This window comes from Triticum aestivum, chromosome 2B (genome assembly GCF_018294505.1).
Source record: "Triticum aestivum cultivar Chinese Spring chromosome 2B, IWGSC CS RefSeq v2.1, whole genome shotgun sequence".
Classification (NCBI taxonomy): domain Eukaryota; kingdom Viridiplantae; phylum Streptophyta; class Magnoliopsida; order Poales; family Poaceae; genus Triticum; species Triticum aestivum.
The window spans coordinates 56,152,817-56,167,345 of record NC_057798.1 but is presented as its reverse complement, the minus strand read 5'-3'; positions in this window follow the sequence as shown (position 1 = coordinate 56,167,345).

Genomic DNA, 14,529 nt, shown 5'->3' with positions numbered 1-14,529 from the left:
CAATCTCAACCAAGACATGCTTGTGAAGCTGAAGGCGGTTTACACGCTAGTGGAGCAACTTTATACTGGGGTTCAGGATGCGTTGGCTACAATTTCTCCACGTAATGAAGCCCCCACTCTATTGGTTGATGTGTTAAGGAAGTTTTTCGTTCTTCCTGAAAGGTTTAATGAAATGAAGCGGTCACCTACAAGAGCTAGAGCTGTGACTGCTTCAAGTCGGGCCAAAGCATGCCTACCGGAGCTAGACCCAACTGATATCTCTATCGGATACCCAAGCCTTAAGGAAGATGGCACTGCGTTTGACAAGAAAGACTTTGCTGCTTGCATGAAGGATATACGTCCTCTGGCCAGTCTGATTGCCAATGAGACAGACCTCACCAAGTATCAACCGGCTTATGACTTAGAAAATCAGAAGATGCCAACACCATCTTACAAAGTGAAAGATCTTATCCCTCCAATCTGTAAGCACACTTTTGCTCCTGAAGTTGACCCGTCCGAGCTTATTGATGATGAAGCTGAGTTCCAAGCTTTGAATGGCATTGACTGGTCATCACCAACCTTCCAGGAAGTAGAACCGGACGAAGAAGCAGAGAGGGATGACCTGGAAGACTCAGGCCAGCAGAACCAACAAGATTGATCCATTGGGCGGTTCATATTTGTGACCTTGAAAAATAGTTAATCATTTGGACTCGTGGAGTCATGTAATAGGGTAGCAATAACTTTGCTCTGTCGTGCCATCGCGCATGTTTTGGTGTGTAACACTGTTAAGCCACCACTTTATTATCTTACTTTATGTTTATCATGATGGTTAATTGGTGCTGCTGAAAATTTTGATTTACCCTGTGATATTGAACTGTACTACTGGTTTACAACACCTGCACAGTAAGGGTGAGCACCCAAAGCTTTAGAAGCCAATATTTCCATGTGCTGGATATCATCATGTATGGGCGACTTGTCACCTCCCATTAAGCCGGGTAGTAGAAACCACGGGTAAGCTTCAAATATGAGATGTAAGATTGAAGGCTATAGGGCCGAAATCACTTTAACCAAAAGATAAGATAGTATCAGGAAGAACCGGAAAAAATCTTCAAAAAATCAAGTCAAAAAGCGAGGCTATGCTTCAAATACGAGCAGGAAGCCGGACCATAAGGGTTAATAGCTATGATTTGAATACGATCAGGAAGCCCCCAAATGGTTTTTGGCATTGCATCGATCAAAGGGGTACCGACAGCTATGATTCGAATACGGTTAGGAAGCCCCCCAGTGACAAAAGTATTTAACGGCTATGAATCGAATACGATCATGAGCTGGACCAGGAGGGGTTAATAGCTATGATTCGAATACGATCCAGCCCCCAAGTGATCTAAGTGTTTACGGCTATGGTTCGAATACGACCAGGAAGCCGGGCCAAAGGGGTTAACAACCATGATTTGAATACAATCAAGCCCCCAATGATCAAAGTGTTTAACAACTATGATTCGAATACGATCATGAGCCGGACCAAGAGGGGTTAATAGTTGTGATTCGAATACGACCAAGCCCCCAAATGATCAAGATGTTTACGGCTATGGTTTGAATATGACTAGGAAGCCGTCCAAAAGGGGTTAAGAGCTATGATTCGAATACGATCAAGCCCCCAGTTGGTCTTTGAAATTATGATGATGAAGACGCATGATTGTTGAAGATGAAACAATAGAGACCCTGCTTTATTATAATCGTCATAATATATACATCATCAAAAAATATGTACATCATAAGAGCCGGTGGCTCAAGTGTAGTAAGGCCGAAGATGAGCGATATTCCACGGGCGGAGGGTCTCCTATTCCGACTTACGTGAGTCTTCCTTGTGCTCTCGAATATCGATGAGGTAGGATGACTCATTATTAAAGTTCTTGCTGACCACAAAGGGTCCTTCCCAAGGTGGGGATAACTTATGCATATCAGTTTGATCCTAGATGAGCCGGAGCACCAAATCACCTTCTTGAAAGGTTCTGGACTTAACCCGGCGGCTGTGGTAACGGCGCGGGTCTTGTTGGTAAATCACCGAGCGAGCTGCCGCAAGGTCGCGCTCCTCATCTAACAGGTCAAGTGCATCCTAATGTGCTTGTTCGTTATCAGCTTCAATGTAAGCCTCCATGCGGGGCGAGTCATGACGGATGTCACTAGGAAGAACCGCCTCTGCTCCATAAACCATGAAGAACGGCGTGTAGCCCGTAGATCTGTTAGGGTAGTATTGATACTCCATAGCACGAAAGGTAACTCCTCCACCCAACAACCCAACGTCCTCTGCAACAGAACCATAAGCCGAGGCTTGATGCCTCTCAGGATTTCTTGATTGGCTCTTTCAGCTTGACCATTGGATTGAGGGTGAGCCACTGACGAAACATCAAGTCGAATGTGCCCATGTTGACAAAACTCCTTCATAGCACCCTAGGACAGGTTAGTGTTGTTATCAGTTATAATGTTGTGGGGAAAGCCGAAGTGAAAGATCACCTTTTTGATGAATTGAACCGTTGTTGCCGCATCACACTTACTGACCGGCTCTGCTTCAACCCACTTTGTGAATTTGTCAACCGCCACCAAAAGGTGGGTCTTTTTATCTTTGGACCTTATAAAAGGGCCAACCATATCAAGCCCCCAGACTGCAAACGGCCAAGTAATTGGAATCATTCTCAATTCCTGAGCCGGCACGTGAGCTCGCCGTGAAAATTTCTGACAACCATCACATTTACTGACCAAATCCTCTGCATCATCATGAGCCTTTAGCCAATAAAATCCATGAAAAAAAGCTTTGGCCACTAGGGACTTTGAACCGGCATGATGACCACAATCTCCTTCATGAATCTCACGAAGAATCTCACAGCCTTCCTCGGGAGAGACGCAACGCTGAAACGCCTCGGTGACACTACGATGGTGTAACTCGCCATTGGCAATTGTCATTGACTTAGACCGTCCGGTTATCTACCTGGCCAAAGTTTCATCCTTAGGTAACTCGCCCCGGGTCATATAAGTCAAATATGGTACTGTCCAATCTGGGATAGCATGAAGAGCCGCCACTAATTGTGCCTCCGGGTCAGGAACAGCGAGATCTTCCTCTGTAGATAATTTGACAAAAGGGTTATGCAGAATATCCAAGAAAGTGTTAGGTGGCACCGGCTTACGTTGAGATCCCAGCCAGCTTAAGGCGTCAGCTGTTTCATTTTTCCTGCGATCAATGTGTTCCACCTGATAACCCTTGAAGTGTCCAGCAATGGCATCAACCTCACGGCGATAAGCCGCCATGAGTGGGTCCTTAGAATCCCATTTGCCTAAAACTTGCTGAGCTACCAAGTCTGAGTCACCAAAACATCTCACCCGGCCTAAGTTCATCTCCTTAGCCATCCGAAGACCATGGAGCAAGGCTTTGTACTCAGCTGCATTATTAGTACAGGGAAACATCAACCTTAAAACATAACAAAACTTGTCACCTCGAGGGGAAGCTAAGACAACTGCAGCCCCCGAGCCCTCCAATTGCCTAGACCCATCAAAGTGAATAGTCCAATATGTGTTATCTGACTTCTCTTTAGGCATCTGAGGCTCTGTCCAGTCGTTGATGAAATCCACTAGTGCTTGAGACTTGATGGCAGTGCGAGGCATATATTTTAAACCATGCGGCCCAAGTTCAATGGCCCACTTGGCGACTCGTCCTGTGGCTTCTCTGTTTTGAATAATATCTCCTAAAGGAGCAGAACTGACCACAATGATGGGATGACCCAGAAAATATTGCTTAAGCTTCCGGCTGGCCATGAACACCCCATAAATGAGCTTCTACCAATGTGGATATCTTTGCTTGGACTCAATAAGCACTTCACTGATATAGTAAATCAGTCGTTAAACCGGATACTCCTTGTCGGCCTCCTTCCGTTCCACCACAATGGCCACACTGACGGCACGGTGTTAGCAGCCACATATAACAATAATGGCTCCTTATCAATGGGAGCAGCAAGGACTAACGGCTCAGCTAGCTGCCTCTTCAAGTCTTCAAACGCATCGTTAGCATCATCACTCTAGACGAAGTTATCTGTTTTCTTCATCATCTGATACAGCGGTATGGCCTTCTCACCCAACCGGCTTATGAATTGGCTTAAGGCAGCAATATGACCCGCCAGACGCTGAACATCATTGATACACACCGGCTTTGCCAGGGAGGTGATGGCCTTGATCTTCTCCAGGTTAGCCTCAATGCCTTTGTTAGAAACCAGAAAACCCAAAAGCTTGCCCGCTGGCACACCAAAAACACACTTGGTCGGGTTAAACATCATCTTGTAGACCCATAGATTATCGAAGGTTTCTTTCAAATCATCTATCAAAGTTTCCTTCTTTGTGGATTTCACCACAATGTCGTCCACATAAGCATGAACATTGTGCCCAATCTGACTGTGAAGACAATTCTGCACACATTGCTGATAAGTCGCCTGCGCACTCTTGAGCCCAAAAGGCATATACACATAGAAGAAGGCTCCAAAGGGAGTAATGAAAGTTGTCTTCTCCTGGTCCTTAACTGCCATCTTGATCTGATGATAACCAGAATAAGCATCCAAAAGGCTCAAACGCTCACAACCAACTGTAGCATCAATGATTTGATCAATATGAGGGAGAGCAAAAGGATCAGCCGGACAAGCCTTGTTTAAGTTCGTGTAATCCACACACATGCGCCAAGTGCCATTCTTCTTAAGCACCAGCATCGGGTTAGCCAACCACTCTGGATGAAAAACTACAACAATGAACCCAGCCGCCAAGAGCCGGGCCACTTCTTCACCAATAGCCTTACGCCTCTCCTCGTTGAAACGACGAAGGAATTGCTTGACCGGCTTAAATTTCGGATCAATATTAAGAGTGTGCTCAGAGAGTTCCCTCGGTACACCCAGCATGTCAGAAGGTTTCCATGCAAAGATGTCTCGGTTCTCACGGATGAACTCAATGAGCGTGATTTCCTATTTTGGATCCAAGTTAGCACTGATACTGAACTGCTTAGATGAGTCATCAGGAACAAAGTCCACCAGCTTGGTGTCATCGGCCGACTTAAACTTCAGCACCAGATCATGCTCTGTAGTTGGCTTTTTCAAAGATGTCATATCCGCCGGGTCAACATTGTCCTTATAAAACTTCAATTCCTCTGTTTCACAGACAGACTCAGCATAAGCAGCATCGCCTTCTTCACACCCAGGGCTATCTTCCAACTCCCTTGCACTGTGATGGTCCCTTTGTAACCCGACATCTTGAGCTGCAAATAAACATAACACGGCTATGCCATGAACTTGGCATAAGCCGGCCGTCCAAACAGAGCGTGGTACGGGCTCCTGATTTTGACCACTTCAAAGGTTAACTTCTCAGCCCTGGAATCATGCTCATCTCCAAAGGCCACCTCCAGCTAAATCTTGCCCACTGGGTACACCGACTTACCAGGCACCACTCCATGGAAAATAGTGTTGGATGTCTTCAGATTTTTATCAGTTAACCCCATGCAACGGAAAGTCTCATAATAAAGGATGTTGATGCTACTACCTCCATCCATGAGTACCTTAGTGAATTTGTATCCACCAACTTGAGGCGCCACCACCAAGGCTAAGTGACCTGGATTGTCAACCCGGGGAGGGTGATCCGCTCTACTCCACATAATGGGCTGCTCAGACCATCGTAAGAAATGAGGAACTGTCGGCTCAACGGCGTTCACGGCCCGCTTGTGGAGCTTCTGGTCCCGCTTGCATAAACTTGTGGTGAAAACATGATACTGCCCACTATTCAACTGCTTCGGATTACTCTGATATCCAGATTGTTGCTGTTGTTGTTGCTGCTGACCCTCCCTGGTCGGATTGTTGATTATAACCACCCTAATTACCTTGACTATAACCACCCTGATTACTTTGGTGGCCCTGGAAGCCGGAACTAGAACCGCCACCTCCATAACCCGGGCCATGAGAACTGTTGCCGCCTGAGCCGCCGCCTGGCCCATGATTGCTGTGAAACGAGTCAGATCTTTTGAAAGCCCTCATAATGGAACAATCCTTCCAAAGGTGAGTAGCTGGTTTCTCCTGCATGCCATGCTTTGGACAGGGCTCGTTAAGCAACTGCTCAAGAGTAGGACCTGGTCCACTGTTCCGAGGAGGCGGCCTCCCCTTACGACGCTGATTATTGCCTTGTGCATTGGTGTTAGACACAAACTCCGAGCTACCATCAGCCTCGCGTTTACCGTTGCCCCCCTGATTCGCCGGGTTATGCTGCTGACCCTTGGTGTTGCCGTTCTTCTTTCCCTTTCCTGTCTTTTCATCATCAGACTCGAGGTCCTTGGTACTATCAGAGTCGGCATATTTGATTAGAGCCACCATCAGCTGCCTCATATCATTAAAATCGCGCTTGAGCCGCCCCAGCTTCTGTTTAAGAGGCAAAAAACGGCAATTTTTCTCCAACATTAAGACCGCAGAGCCGGCATTCATGTTATCAGATGAATGTATGATAGCTTTGACCCGGCGCACCCAATGAGTCATTGATTCACCCTCCTCTTGGGCGCAAGTAGCCAAGTCCACAATCGACATGGGCTGCTTGCATGTGTCCTTAAAGTTCTGAATAAACTGGGCCTTTAACTCAGCCCATGACTCGATGGAATTAGCCGGCAGCCCCTTTAGCCAAGTACGGGCCGTTCCATCCAGCATCATGGTGAAGTACTTGGCACATGCAGCATCACTGACTTCCAATAATTCCATGGCCATCTCATAACTTTCAATCCACGCCTCAGGGGGTAAGTCAGCTGTGTAATTAGGCACCTTTTGAGGTCCTTTGCAATCATTGGGCAAACGCTCATTGCAGAGCCAACACCAAACAGGGTACACCTGTAGACCTAGAGCTCACGCCTGCCTCAACTGAAGTCGTTGGATAAACCGGAAGGGGCTGGTGAGCCGCCCATTGAGCCGCATGCTCGTCTTCTTGACGCACTCTGTCCTGATCAACCAAGTTAAGAGCTCCATCACGCGCCGGGTCATGCCCACGCAGTTGGTCATGGCACTGGGCGTTGCTTGAAACGGCTGGTGACTCCATTTGCCTGCTATAACTCCGGCTTGGGCGAGGGGTCGAGTGAATCCTATCTCGACTGTAAGAATATGCCTCCTACTGCGCCAATGTTGTCTGAAGAAGTTCTCTGGCCCTTCGTATTTCAACCGCCGTTGGAGAGTCACCATCCACCGGGAGAGCCGCCAATCATGCAGCCGCAGCAATCATGTTCTCCAAAGGATTAGAATAATGACCCGATGGTGTCGGTACATGCTGAGGCGGAGTGGTATTCAAACGAGGGGGTTCCATCGTGCGTGGCTGAACCCGCGTTCTGACTCCAGGTGCCGCGACCCGGTTTACCTGCGGCGGATTATTGGTCCCTGCTCTAGGTGTGCGGAAGAGTTTTCTAGCCTCGTAAACCGGAGGTAGACGGGATTGATACCTTCTCCTCATCACCTCATTAGAAGCGCTTTGACCCATCGTAAGCCGGAAAGCCTCTGACTGAATCCGTTGGGCCTGAGCATCTAGAGTCGCCTGTTTCGCGGCTATCCTGACATCCTCCGCTGCCAGGTCTTCCTTGGCTAGTGCTACCTCATCACATAACTTTGCAACCTCCGCATCATGCTGAGCTTGATTCGCCGGGTTGACCAAGGCTGTCAACAGATCCGTCAACTTATCCATTAAAGCCATCAAAACCTGAGCCGATGGGCACATAGGGCCTCCTTCCCTGGCTGCCGCTACCGCCGCTGACCCGGAAGTCATTGCTGCTGTAGTTGAAGAATTTTGCCCAGGCTGCGTACCAGCCATGAAGATCCCGACTCTGTTTGGCGGCTCATAGGGGTCCGGAATACTGTTGCCATGAGAATAGCTCCCGAGCTCACCATCTCGCAACTGATACAATGAAGTAGTCTCACCCATGGACGACTCACCATCAGAGTAGATGGTCGTCTCTCCGCCAGACATAGATCCTTCATCAAATTCCGCTCCATGGATGCATCCCACGAAGATACGCTTCACGGTGGGCTGAGCCCGGGCAGGTCTCGCAGGCTGAGCCATCTCGATGATATCAGTGCAGATGTCCGGCTTATGTCACATCCCTGGTCCTGTTATGCACTAGGCTAGACCTCATGTGAGCATCATGTTTTAATTCAAATGAAATTTGAATTGAGGGATTTTCAAAGCCTCAGAAACCTTCTAAAAATGATCAACATTAAAATCTTCTCAAAGAAGTCCAAGAAAATGTTCCTCTTAGTCTCTGAAAATATTGCAAAGAGGTAAAACTCAAAACAATATTTTTCGTATCTCAGAGTTAATTATTTTGGGCCTTTGAATTAAATAAATAACTATTTGCATTGGATATATATTTCTTAATTAATTAATATATGTCCAATAATTCTGATCTTTGATGAAGGGCTTTGGAATAATCCTACTAGTCCCTACCATAAACATCAGAAGCAATAAAAATGATTTAGTGTCTAAAACTAAATCAAAACAAACTACAGAAAATAGAAAACAGAATTGAATAGAAATAAAAGAGGGAGAGAGAAGAACTACCTGGCGCTCACCTCTCAGCCCACCTGGCCCAACTCCAGCTGGCAGCCCAGCCCGCCACCGCTAACCCCCTGTCGTCTTCCTCCCCTCGCACCGAAGCAGCTCGGTGGCGAGCGCCGACGCCGCCCTGGCCACCTCCTGCTTCCACCTCCTCCCTCCCAGCCTGCCTGGCTCCTCCTCGACGCCCCGGTGACGCCATGCGCCTCCCCGACCCCCTCTCACTTCTCCCTCGCTCTCTGGACCTCCCTCCCCCTTGCTCCTCTGCTTTCCCCCCCATGACCGAGAGCCGCCGATGACGTCGCTCGCAACCACCGTGGCCACCGGCCACCCCTCGCCCTGTCGATAAGCCTAGAAGAACCGCCATCGTCTCCTGCATCGTCTACGCCAGCCCGTTCGACTGCGGGAGCCCTGCATCGCCGCCCACGCCGTCTCCCCCATCTCCGGCCGCCCGAGATCGCCGGCGCCCGCTCGCCACCTCCGATGTCTCCCCCGAGCCGCTGGGCCTCCAATCGACCCCCTGTAAGCCCCGCCATCGTTCACCCCTACCCCCGTTCTCTTTTGCTCGCTCTGGCCGCCGATTCCATCAAGGCCGAAAACCACCGCCGCGCGAGCTCGACTCCGGCGAAACCCCGGTGACCATTTGGTCACGGACGTGCACCCGTTGTGCTTGCCGCGACCCGTAGAGCCCCTCCAGCGCCTCAGCTCCCTCGTTTGTGAGCAGCAGCGCCGAACCCGACCGCACCCGAACTCCGGCCGCCGCCGATTTGGTCGCCGCCGTCGATCCCGGCCATCGCAGCTGCTGCCTCCACCACCACTAGATGCGCGAGTCTCCCAGCTCACTGTAGCCGCAAACCCCGAGCAAAATGGTTCCCTGTATCGCAATCCCGAGCCGCCCCGCCGTTTCTGTCATCGCCGGCGACAAGTCGCCGGCAGGTTTGACCTGATCGGCCCGGGGTTTGACCTCCCCTGACGTGTGGGCCCAGGCGCCTGCTTGATTAGTGTTAGGTTAGTTAGTGTTAATTAACTTAGCTAACTAGATGAGTCACTGACATGCGGGCCCCGCCCGGCTAACTAAGTTAGTTAGGGCTAATCATATTTAGGTTAGTCGCTGACCAGTGGGCCCAATCCAGTTAGTTAGGGCTAACTAACTTGGTTAGTTGACTGGGTCACTGACCAGTGGACCCCACTGGTCAGGTTTGACCTGGTCGACGCCTTTGACCTGCTGACGTCACCCCGGCGTCATGCTGACGCAATATTCCTTTTCTGGAATTTAGTTTATTTTATAAATATTCAGGAAATTCCAGAAAATGCCTAAAACTTCTATAAATCATAGAAATTCAACTGTAACTCCAAATTAAATAATTTATATATGAAAAATTATCAGAAAAATTCAAGGAATCCATCTGTACCATTTTCATGCATGTTAGAACAACTTATAGCTGCTGTTTAGCACAAAACAATTAAAGGGCATTTAAATAATCATATATGGAGTTGGAGTTTGAATCTTGTATTCAAACCAACTTCATTTAAATCATAGCTAGGTGCATTAGCTCAAAACACGCTCATATTGCCATGTCATGAGCATGCATCATATTGTGCATTGCATTGATTGTATTTCTTCTCTGTTGCCGGTATCTGTCCCCTCTCGGTAGACGATGTTCCGACGATGTGATCGTTGACACTGATGAAGACTCAATGCTATCTTCAAAAGTGCCAGGCAAGCAAAAACCCCTTGTTCATTCTGATGCAATCCCACTCTCTCGCTCCTGCTCTCTTTTACTGCATTAGGACAACAACGATTCATCTGTTACTTGCTGCGGTAGCTGAACCCCTTTATCCTTTGCATGACCTGTCATTGCCACAGTAAATAGATGAAACCCACTAGCATGAGTAGGAATTGTTTGAGCCCTGATGTGCCTACTCATTTATGTTTGTTTGTCATGCCTGCTACTGCTTAGAGTTGAGACAGGTCTGATTCATCGGGGATGAATCAGAGGCGTGTGAACCTGTCCTACTGTGTGTGAGCTAAGTGTGTGAACACGATTTGGTAAAGGTAGCGGTGAGAGGCCATGTAGGAGTACATGGTGGGTTGTCTCATTGAAGCCGTCCTTAGGAACTGAGTTCTATGTTTGTGATCCATGATTCAGCTACTACCATACATTGGGCCCTGAAATATGACCCCGCTCGACTTCTTATTCACCCTTGTCCTCTGTCCAGGAGTTGCAAGTAGTTTCTGGTGTTTGTAGTATGCTGGAGGCCGTGGACAGCGCTGACCGTAGGGGTGGGCTGTGATGCGGTAGGCACGTGGCCGGTATACCGGGCGCCCATTTGGTGTCACGGAACCCTGTTCACATCGTTTGGGGCTGTGAGCGAAACTCCGGCCGGATCTCCTCATGGATGGAACCCGAATAGGCGATAAACCTGGACTAGAGACTTGAGTGTTTAGGTAGGTCGTGGTCTACACCCACGTCGGCTTTCGCTTGAAGTCTGCCGAGCACATGTCGTGTGCAGACGCTAAGTGGTGGAAACATGTATGAAGAAGTACACCCCTGCAGGGTTAACATCATCTATTCGAATAGCCGTGTCCGCGGAAAAGGACTTCTGGGTTGCCTATATCAGTTCATAGACAAGTGAAAGTGGATACTCTAAAATACGCAAGATAAGCGTGAGTGCTATGGATGGCGTTCTCGTAGGGAGACGGGAGCGGTTCCATAGTGGTGTATTGGTTGGTGAATATGTGGACTCGTGTGCGCCACCCCAAAAGAGTTACTTGCAGTCGTAGTTCAGGATAGCCACCGAGTCAAAGCTGGCTTGCTGCAGTTAAACCCCACCATCCCCTTTGTTGATAATGATGCATATGTAGTTAGTTCTGATGTAAGTCTTGCTGGGTACATTTGTAATCACGTTTGCCTATTTTATGTTTTTGCAGAGAGACTTCGGTCTCGCTAGTAGTTCCGCGTGGACTTCGACGTTTAGCTTGTTACCTCAGCTACGATCTTGTGCCCTCGGCAGGATCTGATAGATAGTCAGGCTTCTCAGCCTTTTTCATTTATAAATGTTTGTACTCAGACATGATAGCTTCCGCTTGTGCTTGATTTGTATGCTCTGAATGTTGGGTCATGAGACCCCTGTTTGTAATATCTCGCTCCTCGGAGCCTAATGAATAAATACTTGAGTTGTAGAGTCATGTTATGATGCCATGTTGTATTTGCACATATCGAGCATATTGCGTGTATGTTATTGAAATGTTTGGTATGTGTGGGATCTGACTATCTAGTTGTTTATCCTTAGTAGCCTCTCTTACCGGGAAATGTCTCCTAGTGTTTCCACTGAGCCATGGTAGCTTGCTACTGCTCCGGAACACTTAGGCTGGCCGGCATGTGTCCTTCTTCGTTCATGTGTCTGTCCCTTCGGGGAAATGTCACGCGATGAATACCGGAGTCCTGTTAGCCCGCTACAGCCCGGTTCACCGGAGTCCTGCTAGCCCAGTGCTACAGCCTGGATTCACTCGCTGATGACCGACACGTTCGATGCTGGGTCATGGATGCCTGTCCCTGTAAGTTAGTGCCACTTTGGGTTTACGGCTAGCCATGTCAGCCCGGGCTCCTTATCATATGGATGCTAGCGATACTGTCATATACGTGTGCCAAAAGACGCAAACGGTCCCGGGCAAAGGTAAGGCGACACCCGTGGGAATACCGTGCGTGAGGCCGCAAAGTGATATGAGGTGTTACATGCTAGATCGATGTGACATTGAGTCGGGGTCCTGACAGCGTTGGTATCAGAGCTTGACTGCCTGTAGGATTACCAAGCCAAACTAGTCGAAGTTGAGTCTAGAAATTCTTTAGTTATATAAGGGAATTGATTGTGGGATGGAACGTAAGGCTCTTTTTACTCCTTATACCTTATGCCTTTCTGATCTAAGTCATCTTATCTTTCCTGCGGGGTTAAGGAACTAGACTTTCTCTTCTTTCTATCAGGATCATGTGTTACTAATCCGTAGACTTATAAGATTGTTTGATTTAAGCCTCAGTTCAGTTTCTACCTCTGTATGTTAATTATTGATCTCAAGACCTTGTTATTGTGCTTCTGAGTGGTTATGCCACCATTTTTGTGAATGCCTCAAATCTTTTTTGAGCATTTACAGCCGTTAAGCTGTCCGAGTCATCCTAGGTTTCTAAACTATCTGATGCATTTGCAAATTCTTTCCTCCCGTTCCTGATGTCCTTTTGGACTAGATTAAGCACACTAATCGGTGAGTTGAGGTACCCTATTGCCTTGACTTATATGTTGGAGTTATTATTATGACCCTAGGTGTCTTAGGGGATCATCTAGTAATTTAGCCATGATCTGTGTTTCCAGTGTGATGATTCTGGCCGTCATTATCGAAAGCATCCCGTGATGCCATTTAGTTAGTAGGTATTCTATTCCTGGGTTCTTGAACCCGAGATTCACCCTACTTACATCATGTTGATAGTGTTGCTAGTTCCTTTAGGATAATAGTAACCTTTGCGATAGTCCTCGAGGTTCATGGTACATCCTTCTTCCAATTACCATGAATCATTCTTGGCAGGAGTTCTTCTGAACCAAAAGATGACAACAAGAGTGCTCTCGATGAGTTCTCCATGCTATATTGTGACTCTGCCAGCTCAACCTTTCTGCATGGGTTATCTGGAAGAATTATGTTGAACTTGGTTCGACATACTAATCTATGCATCCACAACTCAGAAAGTTATATGTTACTTTGAGTTGTCCCTCTTTAGTTGTCTACTGACCTTCGTCTATCAATTGATAGTCAAGAGTATGCGTGCGTTCGTTTATCGATGCCTATTACTCTTGTGGTCCGTCAAGCCATTCTATCGCGGAATGATAGGAGAAACAAACTCCAGTACCTCTTCCATATCCAGGATTGGGTCAAAGAAGTTGTGCTCCACAGAACAAATTGCTAATCCAGCTTTTGTTCTGCTCTACCTTGGAGTATTACCATCTTTATATCGGGATGTTATAGGAATTGCACACCACCCTATGAACTCTTGGTACAGTGATACTTCTTGCCATCATTGTTCATCCCTCGGTTCCTGTGTTATTGTAACCGGAATGTCGACAAGTGAATCGTGATGTGTGAAATCAATACTCCTAGCAACATTGTTGCTTGGTAGTTAAAGGACAATAATTTCATTCTTAGCGTGTTGGTTATTGAATCATCATTCTAAGACTGATTGTGCTACCTAGTCCTTGTTCTCGGTGCACTCCTCGATCGATGAGTTAGGATTATTTCAAATCTTCGCTCTATTGATCATATCGTCTTGCCTCAAAAAGCAAGATTGTTCTCGAGCTTAGTAACATATCGGTGGTTCGTGATTTTTCGAATATCTTCTCGAAGGTATCACCAGGTTGTCACCTGACTGTTATGTTAAGCTCGTGATCAAGTTGGTTTATCCTGTAAACCACCCTTTCTCCAAGAATCCGTGTTGGATACCCCTGAGCTAGTTGGTTAAGCTAGACAACAACTTGGAGAGTTGGAAGATAAAAGCTTGCCTGACTTAGTTCGTTCCAAAGGGATATTCTTGTGTAGTGTGTGTTGAAGAAAGATGATATCTTCATCGATTGGTCCCTGTGATCAGTTGCTGGACCTATTGTCTTATCAATCCTTTGATTTGGGTGTGGGCTATCGTCAAATCAAATTAGTACCAACGATATTCGTAATGTTGTCTTACTCGTGGATGATCCCTCGAGCATACACCATTATATCTTTTGGGTCTGACCCATGCTATCACTTGTTCACTTAACTATGGAATTCCTTTTAAAAGGAAACCCAGATGAATTGTTGTTGAGCCCATTGACAACATCCTTATCTCCTCCATGATCATGTTGGACAACAAGTTAGTGTTGGAAACTTTTGAAAGCATTTTCTTCATGCTAGCTCATGAAGTATTTGTTTGATGAAAGGAGTGA